The 19697-nt window shown below is 45.6% G+C and overlaps 1 protein-coding gene across 1 annotated transcript in view; it reads left to right on the top strand.

The window, feature by feature from the left end:
- The window catches only part of LPAR1 (lysophosphatidic acid receptor 1), a 273989-nt gene that overhangs the window by 100144 nt on the left and 154148 nt on the right, over nt 1–19697 (top strand). The window contains exon 2 of the mRNA XM_073552441.1: nt 3319–3378. The gene's annotated coding sequence lies outside the window, so the exon portion shown is untranslated. The remainder of the gene's footprint in view (nt 1–3318; nt 3379–19697) is intronic.

The following is a 19697-nucleotide window of genomic DNA, read 5'->3' as shown; positions in this document are numbered from 1 at the left end:
ACACGTGGGTTGCATCGCCCAATGTGAACAGATGCGAACTCTGTTAATGCACAGAGTCGCACAACCGCTGAACGTTGATGCCGGAGCCTGTTTAGCTCACAGAGCCCGGCCAAAAGAGCACACAGTGTACGGCCACAGAACTCTACCCCAAGGACACGGGGATAGAGTCTTTCTAGGCCCACTGAGCGCGCGGCGTCTCTGCCGCGAGCGCCGCTATAGATGCTGGCTATGAAGTGGAGCACGTGCACTGAGGCGTGCCAAGTCCCTGGTGAGGACTGATGCCTGACTAAACCTCTGTCCTACCTACACCTAAGCCTGGGCGCTAGCAGGCTAGGCTGTACAACACATGTGTACCAAGAGTAGGGGGTTCTTAATGAGTCAGTCACAAGAGACATTCATACGTGCATACATCACTCACTCCACATAGACTGTAAATACAGTCTATCCTAGCGTATGGGCGAGTGGCCATGCGAACCTTTTATAGCCACGGGCGTCCGGGACCTTCCTGGCTTCTCGGATGGGCCAATCCGAACACGAGCAGGACCTGAGCACGTGACCCTCGATCTCCAATGGGAGATCACTCCACGGGCATGCTCAGTGGCCCGACATGAGGATTTAGTCCCTGGAGAATCTCGCTGCTGAGTAGCATGCATTGTCATAGCTGTGCCAGAGGTGGCAGCAGCAAGCAATCCCACGGAGTTGGCCTGGGCAGAGCGCCGGGATCAACAAATCTGCTGAGCAGTCTCCACTGCGGCCAAAGAATGGGAGACCGCTGGGTGCAAGGCTCTGGATTCCTGCTGTGCAGTGGCAGGAACCCGACGCCTAACACACAGCAATGCAGCTATCAGGTAGCCTTAAAAGGCAGCCTAATCACCACCACTGCTGCTGCACACAGCAAAAATCCTCCCCTTTCACTGAACATTAACTGTACAGTGAAAAGCACTATCATTAGAAGCAATTTTTTTTCTTCCTCCCTGCCTAACGCAATCCCTTATTCAGAATAAGCAGCACCTCTCCTTTTTCTAAGATCGGCAGAAGTAAGATGGCTGTCGGCGGTCACGGCCTTTTATAGCCACTGTGACACCACACAAAGCCAGCCAATCACTTCAATGAACTTCTCTAAGATTGTGGTGGCCACTGCCCATGTCATCGTGTTGCCCACAGTGTGCGTCCTCCATCATTGGCTGAGAAAAGACGCTGGAAGCATTATTTGAAATGCGACTTTGGCACTTGGCTTGGCAACCTCATGGCCAACCTCACGCTGTGGTCGGGTTTCGATTGTCGAAACCCGACTTTAGCTAAAGTTGGCGATTTTTTAATTTGACCAACCCATTTCGCTCACCTCTACAATGTGACTTTCTGCACCCACCGGATATGTAATGTCAGCTTGGTATAGTTTTACACAGATCACACGGACACAAGAAGGCACAGTAAGTGAGAGAGGGTGGCTCATGGGACCGCTTGTGTGGCACAACATTCTTTCTCAACCCTGACAAGTTGAGAAACCCCTTGCACTAGCACCAGTCAAACAGAGTCTTGCTGTCCCGGTAGGTCTGCCACCAGATCCTCGTTAGATATAAGCTCAGTCCTTTAACGGGATTATATCAGGCTAGAAACCAGCCCTGGTATCATGTGACATTAAACCGAGAACACGGACATGTGGATTCGTGAATCGAAATAATAGAGAAGCCGGAGGTTTAATTGTACATTTTATCGCCTTAAGGGCACACTAGACAATACACTATATACACAATGGATACACATATATGATGGTCAGATATGCAAATACAGGTGATAGTACAATAAGTATAAGCAGATTATACAAAAATCAGTTACCAATTGGATGTTAGGTCTTAGTGCTGAGCAGCCACATGAGTGGTATGAAATATGAAATAATGGCTCCTGTCCATCTTGAGGCATTCTTTGATGCAGTTGCGCAGCTTTAACTCCCAGAAGGTGTTCATCCTGCCAGAAAGGACTTGTTCCCAGCTAAGCTACTAGGGATGTGAGTTTTTCCTCTTGGAGCTGTTGAAGCTGGACCACCTACTAAGCCAGGTGTTCTGTCTCAGCTTCATATTTTGAAGGTTTATAATCTCAGATTGGATATGATACAGTCGATTGTTATGCAATTATATCCCCCATATCCTTCACAGTTATGTACCGCAATAAGGTGCCAAAAAAATCTTCAACTCATTGCACAAAAAATAAGCCCTCTTACAGCTCTGTTCGACAAAAAAAATAAAAAGGTTGCAGATTCAGAATATGGTGATGAAAAAGCAATTTTTTTTTATAAAAAAAAGCATTTTTGCTGTGTAACAGTAGCAAAAAAATCAAAAAAGTTATATAAATCTAGTAACTCTGTAATCGCACTGACCCTAAGAACAAAGCATCTTATCACTTATACCGAATTAAAAACTTAAGTTAAGGTTTGACTATGATAAAGCTTTCTCTTGTATAAACTTATATATATATATATATGTATATATATATATTTTCTACTCAGTTAGGCTAGTTTCACACTAGCGCTTTTGAGTGCAGCGACGGCCTGAGCACGGCCGCTGCTAAGCCCCGCCCCCTGCTGTGCCTCCGCCGGTAGCTCCGCCTACCGGCGCATGACGCTGCATGCGTCCTGCGTCCCCTATCTTTATCACTGGGGGCGCAGGCCAGGCGCAGTATGCGTTTGCCGGCGCATGCGTCCTTTTGACGGTGCGCCGACCTGCGCCAAACGCAACCTGCTGCAGTTTGGTTGCGCTCGGCGCACCGTCAAAAAGGCGCATGCGCCGCCAAATGCATACTGCGCACGGCCTGCGCCCCCAGTGATAAAGATAGGGGATGAGGACGCATGCAGCGTCATGCGCCGGTAGGCGGAGCTACCGGCGGAGGCGCGGCAGGGGCGGGGCTTAGCAGCGGCCATGCGCAGGCCATCGCTGCGCTCAAAAGCGCTAGTGTGAAACTAGCCTTATGCTGTTATTGCAGAATCATGATACGTGTTTCGTATTCTGATCTGATAGCTATTTAACATAAAACAGTGCTGCTTGTTTAAGCAAAAAAGTTTATTTTTTCCGTATGGAAAGCCAGAAAGTTGACAAAGCGCTGCGTCTTCCAGCTGTTTTCTCTCATTTTAACTGTTGTGTTATAAGCATAGTACACTGAAAGCAAGGGAATAAAAATCATACAGCTCATTCCAATTACTGCACATTGACCTTTCACTTAGATTAGTAACAACGTAGCCAGCTAGTATTTTATTGTGATTTCACTACCTAATGTAGCAGATGGATAATGGAAATTAATGGATTCTTTATCACCTTTATGTTTTAGGACAGGTCACCTGGAAAGAATAGTGGTGATTTATGCAAGACCAACGTGGCAGCTCTAAATGTAAGTTACATTTTTGTCACTGTATCTAATATATAAAGCTGAATGTGTGTGTGTGTATGTATGTGTGTATGTCCGGGATTGGCATCTGCACCGTTGCAGTTACAGCCACAAAATTTGGCACAGTCACACGTCTGGACCCCGAGAGCGTCATAGGCTTTGTTGTGAGGCGAAATTTTAACCCCGCGCATTCCAATTCACCAAACAATTTTGCCCCTATCTACATAATGGGGAAAAAGGGAAAGGAAAAGTGTTGGAGGCAAATTGACAGCTGTCAGATGTGAACAAGGGGGACTTAAAGAATGAGAGCGATGGCGCCAAAGAGTATATACCGCACAGTTGCTAAGGTGGGGCCCTGACATGAGATACTCACCACACACGGGGATATGAACGCACACACAAAATACGCTACACACTACCATGTGCTTCAACACATATACCACCCTCAGCTCACATTTCACCACACATACACCAACCTCGCCACATAAAAGTCAAAACACAAAAGTCGCACTCAAAACTCACCACACTGTCCCAGAGCTGTTTAAAAGATGAAAAATGAGCTGTGATTGGTTGCTATCAGCAACAGTTTTCTTTGTAGACAGTTGTGGTAACTGAGGACTATTATTCTTACCATTTCTATGGTGTTATCGTCCTTCTGTAAAGCTGACACAGACTGCAGGGGAGCCCAGTATCACACAGGATAGGATTAGATACACGGCTCAGCAGTCAGTATCAAACCGGATAGGATTAGATGCACAGCTCAGCAGTCAGTATCACACAGGAGAGGATTAGACACATGGCTCAGCAGTCAGTATCACACAGGATAGGATTAGATACACGGCTCAGCAGACAGTATCACACAGGAGAGGATTAGATACACAGCTCGGCAGTTAGTATCATACAGGATAGGATTAGATACACAGCTCAGCAGTCAGTATCACACAGGATAGGAATAGATACATGGCTCAGCAGTCAGTATCACTCAGGATAGGATCAGATACACAGCTCAACAGTTAGTATCACACAGGATAGGATTAGATACACAGCTCAGCAGTCAGTATCACAAAGGATAGGAGTAGAAACACGGCTCAGCAGACAGTATCACACAGGATAGGATTAGATTCACAGCTCAGCACACAGTATCACACAGAATAGTATTAGATACACAGCTCAGCACACAGTATCACACAGGATAGGATTAGATACACGGCTCAGCAGTCAGTATCACAGAGGATAGGATTAGATACACGGCTGAGCAGTCAGTAAAACACATGATAGGGTTAGATACACGGCTCAGCAGACAGTATCACACAGGATAGGATTAGATACACTGCTCAGCAGTCAGTATCACACAGGATAGGATTAGATATACGGCTGAGCAGTCACTAACACACGATAGGATTAGATACACAGCTCAGCAGAAAGTATCACACAGGAGAGGATTAGGTACACAGCTCAGCAGACATTATCACACAGGATAGGGTTAGATACACAGCTCAGAAAAAGGATGTGCGAAAGGAGAGGACAATTTCATTCCAAGAATTCCACTCATTCCATCTGATTTGTTTTTTTATTTTAAACGCCTCCAGTTTCCAGTTCAACTGCTATTTGCAATGTTCATTAACAATGCTCAGGGACAGTCCTTGAAAGTAGTAGGGATCGATTTAAGTAGTAGGGATCGATTTGCAATCTCCATACTTTTCTTATGGTCAACTTTACGTGGTCTGTTCAAGAGTTGGAACTGCCGAAAATCTGTTCATCTTTGCACCGAAAGGAAAAACCAAACATGTTGTTTATCAAAAGGCTCTTGAATGAGTTGAAAATAAAATACTATCAATACTTGGGTAATCGTTTAGTTAATTTGTGTTGCAAATCTGTAGTGTTGAATATATGATGTGAAATGTTTTTATGTGCAATATAATCATTATAATTTGTTATAACTAACCACAGTTGGTTACTGTACCCAGGCAATGCCGGGCTCTTCAGCTAGTACACTACTATAAGCCATATAAACACGAGCAATGTGATATCTACACAGCGTTCTTGGCCACTGAACCACCAGAAACTAAATGCTATTCTAGAGGATTGAAATAAATGTGTTTATCGATGATTCAATTGGCAACGCAAGCAACATTTTTTTTCTTACGTATTTCCGAATTTTCTTTCACCACTTAAGTAAAAAAAAAGCTATAAATATTTGGTATCTGCATACTCATACTGACCTGGCAAATCATATTGCCAGGTCAGTATTACCATTTGGTAAGTATGGTAAATTAAAAAAAAAAAAATTGTGGAATCGCAATTTGTTTGCAATTTCAACACGCTTTGAATTTTTTCTCGTTGTTCCAGTGCATCACATGATAAATGAATGATGTCATTCAAAAGTACAACTTGCACAAGCCCTCTTACTGCTATGGGGATGGAAATAGAAAAAGTTATGGCCCTTGGAATAAGGGGAGGAAAAAACAAAAAAGGAAAGAAAAGGAAAACCGCAATGTCATGAAGGGTTTAAGTAAATAAGAATGTGATTTAACTATCATTTAATCCTTAGATTTTATATGGCATTTTAACATTTTATATTATTACTAGATTATGCTCCGGTCCATAGAAAATGAATGCAATTTTGACCAGTCATTACAGTAACATATTAGGAATATTCATTATTATGATTATTACTAATATGATAAGGAAGTTGAAAAATATTATACGGTACCTTGCTATTTATTAATAGCCCTATATAAGTCAAACGCTGAAAACGGTGCTCATTAGAGATGAGCTGATCTGGCAAAATTCAAATTTGCCTGCTCACATAAATTTGCCCGGAAGATTACATTAGAATAGACATTATTTTCTGCAAATTAAATATCCCTTATTATGCTCTGTGGCTTTCCAGACCCTACAGCATAATAAACATCATATGTAAAAAAAAAATACATATACCAACCTCACCACTCACCTCTCCGGCCCTTCTGCTTCTAACCATCACCCTACGGTCTTCTCATCAAGGCAGTGAGTGCTGAAATCTCCGTGAGGGTTCTGTAGAAGTGGGCAAAAGGTCATAATGTTTTGACATGCGCCGTGGCCTGGCATTCAGAGAGACATCCTGGGCATCATCAGAGCCAGAAGTCCCTAAGTAGAGTGATAGGTCTGCAGATTTCAGCAACGAAGACCAGACAGGTAACGGTGGGTAGAGGAAGGTCTAGAGAGGTGAATATAGGATTTTATTTATCTTTTAAATGACTATTGGCTTTTTACTGTTCAGAAAAATGTTGGCTAGAGACGGCTATATTGCTGAATCCGTGTGAAATCGAATTCCAAATTGAACCACATTTTGGCAAATTCGTATTTTTGAAATATTCAAGTACAATTCAATTCCACTTGAATGTATTTGCTTATCTCCAGCTCTCATACTCTTCTATAATTATCTACATTGAAACAAATTAAAAGGTGGGTATGAATCTGTAATATGGATCTGTAGGCACTCAGTTTTTCATTTTTATAAAGCTTGGCATGTGAGAGGCCTTTTGTGCTGTCACAAATACGTTACCTACAACAGTTCTCAGGAACCTGCAGCTCCAATTTTACAGTGTCATCCTTTTAATAATTCTGCCCTAATATTCTGAAATACAGACTGCGGATAGGAAAAGAAACCACACAAGTGCCTAACAGAAAGTTAGAATAGTTGTCACATTTGACATGGACTCATAGATATGTGTGAAGAGTCAGCTGTCTTTGTGGTCAGTGAATGTCCGCTTCCATCTTTCACACTGGTGACTCAGAAATGTGTCATTTTATCTAGTGTGGGTTTTATTGTTAAGCAGGACAATATGCTGAATGTCTTTTGTGCACAATTTTTATAAAGTAAGCAATATTTCTTAACTACTACAGCAAAATAATCATTTGCCAAGCACTGATCTAGCGGAACATTGTTATACAATCTATGTAGTAATAACTAGAGTTGAGCGACTTTTGTTTTTTTAGGGTCGCGTTTCGTTTCGTGAAACCCGACTTTTCCAAAAGTCGGGTCGAGCAAGATCGTCCGATTATAGGGAAAAGTCGGGGTCGTCCCGAAACACGAAACCCAATGTAAGTCAATGGGGAATAAAAGTCGGCAGTGAGAGGAGGACAGGAAACACACCTACAGTGCCCATTTGAATGCCAAAAGCATGAATTCTTCTTTCTTAAGCTTGTCAACCTTAATTAACTTCATAATACAAGTTACGCACTGAAAAATGGGGGTTATTTGGCTACAAACTGTGGGGGGGGAGGGCTGGCTCCAGGTTTTCATGTGCCCTGGGCGAAAGAGTGCCCCTTTAACACATACCACAACTCATCATGCTCCGATACGGCAGAGAAATAGCGGTATAGTCCAATGAAAAATACCTCAATTTTACATCTCATGATGAGGCCCATCTATTTCTCAATACAGAATCATTGGTCCCATATAATGTTTGAAACAGTATATGATGAGCTCCACATAATGCTACAGTATATGTTGGTCCCCATGGATGAAGCTCCACTGTCTTATGGGCCCAAATAATGCTCCAAACATAATGGGCCCCATTTCTAATGCTCTAGTGTATAATGGGCCCTGTAAATGCTGCTCCAGTGTCTGATGTCCACCTTTGGAATGTTCCAGTGTATGGTGGGCCCCATCTATCATTCTCCAGAGTATAGTGCTCCCCAAAAATTGCTGTCCCAACATTGAAAACAATCAAATAAGTCTCCTCGCTAGGGAATCCCTGTACTTGTCTGGACAGGTGCTGTAGCTTGCTTAACAGCTCACCAGCCGTTCTCACGCCCAGTATGGATTACACGTGATTGCACAAAGGTGAGAAAGGGTACCGTATCCCCAGATAACATGTATGGATAGCGTACACATTCAAAATATATGTCTCAGGAGGCAGGCTCAGATGGTGTTAGGCCCAGTATGGATTGCACGTGATTGCACAAAGGTTAGAAAAGGTACTGTATCACCAGATAACATGTATGGATAGCGTACACATTCAAAATATATGTCTATACAGCATGAGGCAGGCTCAGACGGTGTTAGGCCCAGTATGGATTGCATGTGATTGCATAAAGGTTAGAAAGGGTACCGTATCCCCAGATAACATGTATGGATAGCGTACACATTCAAAATATATGTCTCAGGAGGCAGGCTCAGACGGTGTTAGGCCCAGTATGGATTGCACGTGATTGCACAAAGGTTAGAAAGGGTACCGTATCCCCGGATAACATGTATGGATAGCATACACATTCAAAATATATGTCTATACAGCATGAGGCAGGCTCAGACGGTGTTAGGCCCAGTATGGATTGCACGTGATTGCACAAAGGTTAGAAAGGGTACCGTATCCCTGGATAACATGTATGGATAGCGTACACATTCAAAATATATGTCTCAGGAGGCAAGCTCAGACGGTGTTAGGCCCAGTATGGATTGCACGTGATTGCACAAAGGTTAGAAAGGGTACCGTATCACCGGATAACATGTATGGATAGCGTACACATTCAAAATATATGTCTATACAGCATGAGGCAGGCTCAGACGGTGTTAGGCCCAGTATGGATTGCACGTGATTGCACAAAGGTTAGAAAGGGTACCGTATCACCGGATAACATGTATGGATAGCGTACACATTCAAAATATATGTGTATACAGCATGAGGCAGGCTCAGACCGTGTTAGGCCCAGTATGGATTGCACGTGATTGCACAAAGGTTAGAAAGGGTACCGTATCACCGGATAACATGTATGGATAGCGTACACATTCAAAATATATGTCTATACAGCATGAGGCAGGCTCAGACAGTGTTAGGCCCAGTATGGATTGCACGTGATTGCACAAAGGTTAGAAAGGGTACCGTATCCCCGGATAACATGTATGGATAGCGTACACATTCAAAATATATCTATACAGCATGAGGCAGGCTCAGACGGTGTTAGGCCCAGTATGGATTGCACGTGATTGCACAAAGGTTAGAAAGGGTACCGTATCCCTGGATAACATGTATGGATAGCGTACACATTCAAAATATATGTCTCAGGAGGCAGGCTCAGACGGTGTTAGGCCCAGTATGGATTGCACGTGATTGCACAAAGGTTAGAAAGGGTACCGTATCACCGGATAACATGTATGGATAGCGTACACATTCAAAATATATGTCTATACAGCATGAGGCAGGCTCAGACGGTGTTAGGCCCAGTATGGATTGCACGTGATTGCACAAAGGTTAGAAAGGGTACCGTATCACCGGATAACATGTATGGATAGCGTACACATTCAAAATATATGTCTTTACAGCATGAGGCAGGCTCAGACGGCGTTAGGCCCAGTATGGATTGCACGTGATTGCACAAAGGTTAGAAAGGGTACCGTATCCCCGGATAACATGTATGGATAGCGTACACATTCAAAATATATGTCTATACAGCATGAGGCAGGCTCAGACGGTGTTAGGCCAGTATGGATTGCACGTGATTGCACAAAGGTTAGAAAGGGTACCGTATCCCCAGATAACATGTATGGATAGCGTACACATTCAAAATATATGTCTCAGGAGGCAGGCTCAGACGGTGTTAGGCACAGTATGGATTGCACGTGATTGCACAAAGGTTAGAAAGGGTACCGTATCACCGGATAACATGTATGGATAGCGTACACATTCAAAATATATGTCTATACAGCATGAGGCAGGCTCAGACGGTGTTAGGCCCAGTATGGATTGCACGTGATTGCACAAAGGTTAGAAAGGGTACCGTATCCCCAGATAACATGTATGGATAGCGTACACATTCAAAATATATGTCTCAGGAGGCAGGCTCAGACGGTGTTAGGCCCAGTATGGATTGCACGTGATTGCACAAAGGTTAGAAAGGGTACCGTATCCCCGGATAACATGTATGGATAGCGTACACATTCAAAATATATGTCTATACAGCATGAGGCAGGCTCAGACGGTGTTAGGCCCAGTATGGATTGCACGTGATTGCACAAAGGTTAGAAAGGGTACCGTATCACCGGATAACATGTATGGATAGCGTACACATTCAAAATATATGTCTATACAGCATGAGGCAGGCTCAGACGGTGTTAGGCCCAGTATGGATTGCACGTGATTGCACAAAGGTTAGAAAGGGTACCGTATCCCCAGATAACATGTATGGATAGCGTACACATTCAAAATATATGTCTATACAGCATGAGGCAGGCTCAGACGGTGTTAGGCCCAGTATGGATTGCACGTGATTGCACAAAGGTTAGAAAGGGTACCGTATCCCCGGATAACATGTATGGATAGCGTACACATTCAAAATATATGTCTATACAGCATGAGGCAGGCTCAGACGGTGTTAGGCCCAGTATGGATTGCACGTGATTGCACAAAGGTTAGAAAGGGTACCGTATCACCGGATAACATGTATGGATAGCGTACACATTCAAAATATATGTCTATACAGCATGAGGCAGGCTCAGACGGTGTTAGGCCCAGTATGGATTGCACGTGATTGCACAAAGGTTAGAAAGGGTACCATATCCACGGATAACATGTATGGATAGCGTACACATTCAAAATATATGTCTATACAGCATGAGGCAGGCTCAGACGGTGTTAGGCCCAGTATGGATTGCACGTGATTGCACAAAGGTTAGAAAGGGTACCGTATCACCGGATAACATGTATGGATAGCGTACACATTCAAAATATATGTCTATACAGCATGAGGCAGGCTCAGACGGTGTTAGGCCCAGTATGGATTGCACATGATTGCACAAAGGTTAGAAAGGGTACCGTATCACCGGATAACATGTATGGATAGCGTACACTTTCAAAATATATGTCTATACAGCATGAGGCAGGCTCAGACGGTGTTAGGCCCAGTATGGATTGCACGTGATTGCACAAAGGTTAGAAAGGGTACCGTATCCCCAGATAACATGTATGGATAGCGTACACATTCAAAATATATGTCTCAGGAGGCAGGCTCAGACGGTGTTAGGCCCAGTATGGATTGCACGTGATTGCACAAAGGTTAGAAAGGGTACCGTATCCCCAGATAACATGTATGGATAGCGTACACATTCAAAATATATGTCTCAGGAGGCAGGCTCAGACGGTGTTAGGCCCAGTATGGATTGCACGTGATTGTACAAAGGTTAGAAAGGGTACCGTATCACCGGATAACATGTATGGATAGCGTACACATTCAAAATATATGTCTATACAGCATGAGGCAGGCTCAGACGGTGTTAGGCCCAGTATGGATTGCACGTGATTGCACAAAGGTTAGAAAGGGTACCGTATCCCCAGATAACATGTATGGATAGCGTACACATTCAAAATATATGTCTCAGGAGGCAGGCTCAGACGGTGTTAGGCCCAGTATGGATTGCACGTGATTGCACAAAGGTTAGAAAGGGTACCGTATCCCCGGATAACATGTATGGATAGCGTACACATTCAAAATATATGTCTATACAGCATGAGGCAGGCTCAGACGGTGTTAGGCCCAGTATGGATTGCACGTGATTGCACAAAGGTTAGAAAGGGTACCGTATCACCGGATAACATGTATGGATAGCGTACACATTCAAAATATATGTCTATACAGCATGAGGCAGGCTCAGACGGTGTTAGGCCCAGTATGGATTGCACGTGATTGCACAAAGGTTAGAAAGGGTACCGTATCACCGGATAACATGTATGGATAGCGTACACATTCAAAATATATGTCTATACAGCATGAGGCAGGCTCAGACGGTGTTAGGCCCAGTATGGATTGCACGTGATTGCACAAAGGTTAGAAAGGGTACCGTATCCCCGGATAACATGTATGGATAGCGTACTCATTCAAAATATATGTCTATACAGCATGAGGCAGGCTCAGACGGTGTTAGGCCCAGTATGGATTGCACGTGATTGCACAAAGGTTAGAAAGGGTACCGTATCACCGGATAACATGTATGGATAGCGTACACATTCAAAATATATGTCTATACAGCATGAGGCAGGCTCAGACGGTGTTAGGCCCAGTATGGATTGCACGTGATTGCACAAAGGTTAGAAAGGGTACCGTATCCCCGGATAACATGTATGGATAGCGTACACATTCAAAATATATGTCTATACAGCATGAGGCAGGCTCAGACGGTGTTAGGCCCAGTATGGATTGCACGTGATTGCACAAAGGTTAGAAAGGGTACCGTATCACCGGATAACATGTATGGATAGCGTACACATTCAAAATCTATGTCTATACAGCATGAGGCAGGCTCAGATGGTGTTAGGCCCAGTATGGATTGCACGTGATTGCACAAAGGTTAGAAAGGGTACCGTATCACCGGATAACATGTATGGATAGCGTACACATTCAAAATATATGTCTATACAGCATGAGGCAGGCTCAGACGGTGTTAGGCCCAGTATGGATTGCACGTGATTGCACAAAGGTTAGAAAGGGTACCGTATCCCCGGATAACATGTATGGATAGCGTACACATTCAAAATATATGTCTATACATCAGGAGGCAGGCTCAGATGGTGTCAGGCACAGTATGGATTTGACGGCCCAGATTACACAGCGGAGGAGCAGGGAGTGGTAAAGATTGCAAATGCTGGGGCCCTGCCCAAGCAAGGGGGGCCCACTCGTGGGCGTCGGTACTGGCACTGGGCCCCTCATAGTACAGCGGTATGTCTGACGGCGGGTGTGCACCACCACCATCAGAGACACTTGATTGCACTATGAGGGACCCTGTGCCAGTGCCCGCGCCCAAGAATCGGCCTACCCACCTGTCCAGGGCAACGGCACTCGCACGGTGTCGTGCGCTAGGTGGTGACCCCGGCCATGGGGGGGAGGCAGCACAGTTAGGGAGTTTTAGAAAGTGGCATATGTTGATGTTGGACATTCAGCTGATGCAAAAGGCGAAATAGGTGAAGTACCAGGAAGAGGTGGACCAAAGCAAGCCATTTTTCTGTCACCCTAAGTATCATCAGGGGAAGGTGGAACAAAATCCTTGGAAACCCATGCGTGGTTCATTTTAATGAAGGTTAGATCATCCACATTTTGGGTTGACAGACGGGTCCTTTTTTCTGTCAGGATTGATCCAGCTGCACTGAAGACTCTTTCCGATAGCACACTTGCAGCTGGGCAAGCGAGCTCCTGTAAGGCATATTGGGCCAATTCAGGCCAGGTGTCCAGTTTAGCGGCCCAATAGTCAAAGGGGAATGACCTGTGTGGGAGAACATCGATATGGGAGGAAAAGTAGTTTGTAACCATAGTTGACAACTGCTGTCTCCTGTCACTTTCCATCGATGCAGTATTACCAGTTGTGTGAGCGGTATTTGAAAAATCAGTCCACAACATTGTCATGAAACCCCTGTCTCCAACGCCACTTCTGCTGTGTGCACCACGAACACCTCTGCCAAGCTGCCCCCGGCCCGTACGGCTCGTGTGAGAACCATCACCGCTGCTGTGTGCTGGGAATGCCTCAAGCAACCGATTTACCAGAGTTGCTTGTTTATTAGCCAATATTAGGTCAAGGTTCTCCTGTGGCATGATGTTTTGTAATTTGCCTTTATAGCGTGGATCCAGGATGCTGGCCAACCAGTAGTCGTCATCGTTCATCATTTTGGCAATGCGGGGGTCCCTTTTTAGGATCCGCAAGGCATAATCTGACATGTGGGCCAATGTTCCCGGTGTCAATGATGCACTGCGAGTGCTGGGTGGAGGAGCGCTTTCTGGCAAATCCACATCCCTCCAGTCACGCACAAACCCTGTACCAGACCTTGCCACGCCAACATTTTCACTTGCCCCACGAGATGCATCCTCCTCCCCTAAGTAGTCATCCCCATCATCATCCTCCTCCTCCTCTTCTTCCTCCACCTCTTCCAGGAGAGGTCCCTGAGCAGACAATGGCTGAATGTCATCAAGGATTCCCTCCTCCTCTTCCTCCTCATCAACATTGGCTGCAGACGCCTGCTCCTTAAGGTGCGTCAAAGTTTGCATGAGCAGACGCATAAGTGGGATTCTCATGCTTAGGATGGCGTCGTCTGCGCTTACCAGCCGTGTGCATTCCTCAAAACACTGAAGGACTTTACAAAGGTCTTTCAGTTTCGACCACTGCACACCTGTCAACTCCATGTCTGCCCTCAAAGTGCCTGGCCGTGTATCCTCCCACAAATGCATTATGGCCTGCCTCTGCTCGCACAGCCGCTCCACCATGTGCAGGGTGGAGTTCCACCTTGTTGCAATGTCGATAATGAGGCGGTGGTTGGGAAGGTGGAGCAATCGCTGCAGCTTCTGCATACGAACGGAGTGTACAGGCGACCGGCGGATGTGCGCGCACAGTCTTCGCACCTTATGGAGCAGGGCTGTTAACTCCGGATAATTTTTGAGGAAGCACTGCACCACCAGGTTCAAGGTGTGAGCCAAGCAAGGTATGTGGCTGAGTTTTGAAAGGGCTATGGCTGCCACAAAATTACGGCCGTTATCACTAACTACCTTGCCTGCCTCAAGATGTACACTGCCCAGCCATGACTCAGTTTGTCTCTTCAAGTACTCGGCCAGCACCTCGGCGGTGTGTCTGTCGCCCAAACACATCATCTGCAACACAGCCTGCTGACGCTTTCCACTAGCTGCTCGATAGGGGGACACATCATGTGCAACAGTGGCAGCTGCAGATGGAGTGCTCGTACAACTGCGCTCTGTGGACGAGCTTTCGCTTCTGGAGGAGGAGGAGGAGGAGGAGGGTGGAACGCCTACAGCCAACTGTTTCCTATACCGTGGGCTAGGCAGCACTGTCCCACCACCGCTGTCCCCTGTGGACCCTGCATCCACTACATTAACCCAGTGGGCAGTGATGGACACGTAACGGCCCTGGCCATGCCGACTGGACCATGCATCAGTTGTGAGGTGCACCTTTCCGCTCACTGACTGCTTGAGTGCATGGACAATGCGGTCTTTCACATGATGGTGGAGGGCTGGGATGGCTTTGCGAGAGAAGAAGTGGCGACTGGGTAGGTCATAGCGTGGTACTGCATAGGCCATGAGTTCGCGGAAAGCTGTGCTTTCCACCAACCGAAAGGGCATCATCTCAAACGAGATTAGTTTGGCAATGTGGGCGTTCAAACCCAGTGTACGCGGATGAGAGACTGAGTACTTTCTTGACCTACTCATAGTGTCTGGGAGGGTGAGCTGGACTTGAGAGCTGCATATGGTGGAAGTAGCGGTGGAGAGGGCGGACTGAGCGAGGGTTGATGATGGTGATGGAGTTGGTGTTCTTTCTGATGGCCTAGAATCAGTCTTTCGTTGATATAACAGTGGGATTCCCTGACTGCTGTGGTCTTGCAACGACACCTCAACATTTGCTGCTGTGCTAACCGGTGGGCTTACAGTGGGGGAAACAATGTAGCGTTGCTGACTACCTTCGTTGTGATCAGTTGCACATGTGGCACTTGAGGTTTGGTGTTGTGTCCACGCTTGCAAGTGCATGCTGGTTAAATGTCTAAGCATGCAACTGGTATTCAAATTTTTCAGATTTTTCCCTCGGCTAAAGGTCTTTGCGCACTTCTTACAGATAACCTTGGCCTGATCATGAGGATTTTGTTCAAAAAAGTGCCACACTGCACTCTTCCTACTTTGGCAGACATTTTGCGGCCTAGCACGCTGTGATCTTTTGACCCATTGGACAAGCTGTCCAGCAACTCTTTTGATGTTTGGAACCTGTCTTTGGAGTGCTACGGGCCTGCCAGATAACAGCTGTTGCGATGTCGATGTCTGCTGTGGATGCTCCTCATCTGAGCTATTGGAAGCAGCACCCTCTTCCCCCAATGGATGCCAATCTGGGTCAACAACTGGGTCATCCATCACCTCCTCTTCTATGTCATGTGCACCTTCCTCTGTGTCACCGTGTATGGTTGTATAGTTTGCGGGAAGGGGCACCTGAGTCTCATCAGGGTCAGAATCTGGCTCTGTACACTGCGAGGACAATGTAGTGCTCTGAGTGAATGTACCAGCAGAATCATCCATCAGCGGCTGTGCATCAGTGCACTCCATGTCAGATTCATCTTGGCCTGGGTAATTCACCATTTCACTTGATAATCCAGGCATGGTATGTGAAAACAGCTCCATGGAGTAATCAGTAGTATGGCCTGCGTCATCCTTCAATCTTGGTTGGGGTGAAGGACACAAGGAAAGGTGTGGTTCATGAACATGAGCCTCCAATGACGACTCAGTGCTTTTACTTTTTACAACTGAAGAAGAGGAGGCGATAGAGCTGGAGGCTGAGTCAGCAATGTAAGACAAAACTTTTTCCTGATGCTCTGGCTTTAAAAGCGGTTTGCCAACTCCTAGAAAACTAAGCGTTTGAGGCCTTATGTAGCCAGACGATGACGCAGGGTCAGCACCTCCTGCATTCGGTCCTATTTTGCATTTGCCACTACCATCAGATCCACCACCAACACCATCATTACCAGCTGCCAACCCCCGCCCAATTCCACGGCCTCTTCCACCAGCCTTCCTCATTTTTGGTAGAAATGTAGACAAAATCCAAACAACTATATAGTAATGTAAAACAAGGTACAAAGTGTCTATAGGACAGGGGAGATTTTGAATATCTGCACACACTTTTGGCCACTGGACACTTTTGGATTGTGTGAGGCCCACTGATATCTCAGCGCTATGTGACAGGCTCGATGGCACTGCTGTGACAAAAGTGACTAGAGGATAAGGGAGATTTTGAATATCTGCACACACTTTTGGACAGTGGACACTTTTGGATTGTGTGAGGCCCACTGTTATCTCAGCGCTATGTGACAGGCTCGATGGCACTGCTGTGACCTAAGTGACTAGAGGATAAGGGAGATTTTGAATATCTGCACACACTTTTGGACACTGGACACTTTTGGATTGTGTGAGGCCCACTGATATCTCAGCACTATGTGACAGGCTCGATGGCACTGCTGTGACAAAAGTGACTAGAGGATAAGGGAGATTTTGAATATCTGCACACACTTTTGGACACTGGACACTTTTGGATTGTGTGAGGCCCACTGATATCTCAGCGCTATGTGACAGGCTCGATGGCACTGCTGTGACAAAAGTGACTAGAGGATAAGGGAGATTTTGAATATCTGCACACACTTTTGGACACTGGACACTTTTGGATTGTGTGAGGCCCACTGATATCTCAGCGCTATGTGACAGGCTCGATGGCACTGCTGTGACAAAAGTGACTAGAGGATAAGGGAGATTTTGAATATCTGCACACACTTTTGGACACTGGACACTTTTGGATTGTGTGAGGCCCACTGATATCTGAGCGCTATGTGACAGGCTCGATGGCACTGCTGTGACAAAAGTGACTAGAGGATAAGGGAGATTTTGAATATCTGCACACACTTTTGGACACTGGACACTTTTGGATTGTGTGAGGCCCACTGATATCTCAGAGCTATGTGACAGGCTCGATGGCACTGCTGTGACAAAAGTGACTAGAGGATAAGCGAGATTTTGAATATCTGACCACACTTTTGGACACTGGACACTTTTGGATTGTGTGAGGCCCACTGATATCTCAGCGCTATGTGACAGGCTCGATGGCACTGCTGTGACAAAAGTGACTAGAGGATAAGGGAGATTTTGAATATCTGACCACACTTTTGGACACTGGACACTTTTGGATTGTGTGAGGCCCAATGAATATCTGAGCGCTATGTGACAGGCTCGATGGCACAGCTGTGACCAAAGTGACTAGAGGATAAGGGAGATTGGATTGCTTTTAAAAAAGCAGTTTGCGGAGCAGTGGGTAAACAGCAATGCCAGCCTGTCAGGAAGCCTTAAAAGGCAGCCCAACAACCAACACCACTGATACACCACTATATAGCCTCCCCTTGCACTGCACACACAGTGACTGGTGTGTTGTGCAGGCCAAATCGCTAGCAGCAGAAGCAGTTTTTTTGTCTTCTTCCCTGCCTAACGCTCTCCCTACAGAATCAGCAGCAACCTCTCCCTATGCTAAGATCGGCAGAAGTAAGATGGCGGTCGGCGTGCACGCCCTTTTATACCCCCTGTGACGCCCACCAAAGCAAGCCAATCACTTGCATGCCCTTCTGAAAGATGGTGGTGACCCGTGCCTAGGTCATCACGTTGCCCACAGTGTCCGTGGATCCTGATTGGCTGAAAAAGAGCGCAAAACAAACTTTTGAAACGCGACTTTGGCGCGTAAGTCGCCGACCTCGTGGCCGACCTCATCCTAGGGTCGGGTTTCGTTTCATGAAACCCGACTTTGCCAAAAGTCGGCGACTTTTGAATTTTTTCTACCCGTTTTGCTCAACTCTAGTAATAACTACTTTCATATTTAAAGAGGACCTGTCACTTGGTCAAAAGTTTCCAATTCTCGTCTGTCTTTTAGTCGTTCTGATTGCCTGAATATTCTGGGTTTTTTTTTTCAATCCGTTGAACGGTTCCAGAGATTGGGGTCTTTTGGTTCAGTGCTCCTTTTTCGTGGTCTTTACAATGGGGTGTGGCTCATAGGATCCTCTGAGGTCATATAATTATTCTGCTTTGCATTATTTCCCAGTGAGCCATGCGCACCCCTGGGAAAAAGCCATGTAAACTAAAAGTAAATCAAAAGGCCCATATCAAATAAAAAATGGCATACTCCAGGGAGCAGCGAACATAAAAGACAAAAAACTTGCCACATGTGCCCCAGTGACAGGACCTTTTTAACCATGAACATATGAAGTTCTACCAGACACCGTGTACTGTATATGCTATGTCTTATGCATTGAAACCAGCATGAACCATAAGTGGAGCAAATTCCTATAGAAAACTAATAAGATCATTGCTTTTATTTTATAACCTAAAAATGAAAAGTGGAATCTGCTGCTCGATGTGCACTACACCTTCTCAGTTTGCCTGCACTGCCTTCTATACACTGGAGCACATTTAGAAAATGAGATGTACCGGTAAAGAAAGGCAGTAGCGGACATTTAGGAAGACTTCAGTACTAGTGATGAGTGAGTATACTCGTTGCTTGGGTCTCCCCAAGCATGCTCGGGTGGTCCCCGAGTATTTTGGAGTGCTCAGAGATTTAGTTTTCATCGCCTCAGATTCATGATTTGCAACTGCTAGACAGCTTGAATACATAGGTGGAATGCCTGTTTGTTAGGGAATTCCCACATGTATTCAGCCTGTCTACAATTCGCAAATCATGCAGCTGAGATGATGAAAAATAAATCTACGAGCACGCCAAAGTACTTGGAGATCACCCAAGCATGCTTGGGGAGACCCGAGCAATGATGCTACTCACCCATCAA

This window comes from Dendrobates tinctorius, unplaced genomic scaffold (assembly GCF_039654945.1).
Source record: "Dendrobates tinctorius isolate UK_male_01 unplaced genomic scaffold, ASM3965494v1 ptg000191l, whole genome shotgun sequence".
Taxonomy (NCBI): Eukaryota; Metazoa; Chordata; class Amphibia; order Anura; family Dendrobatidae; genus Dendrobates; species Dendrobates tinctorius.
Note: the sequence above shows the minus strand (reverse complement) of the source record. Positions and strands in the feature narration are given on the sequence as shown.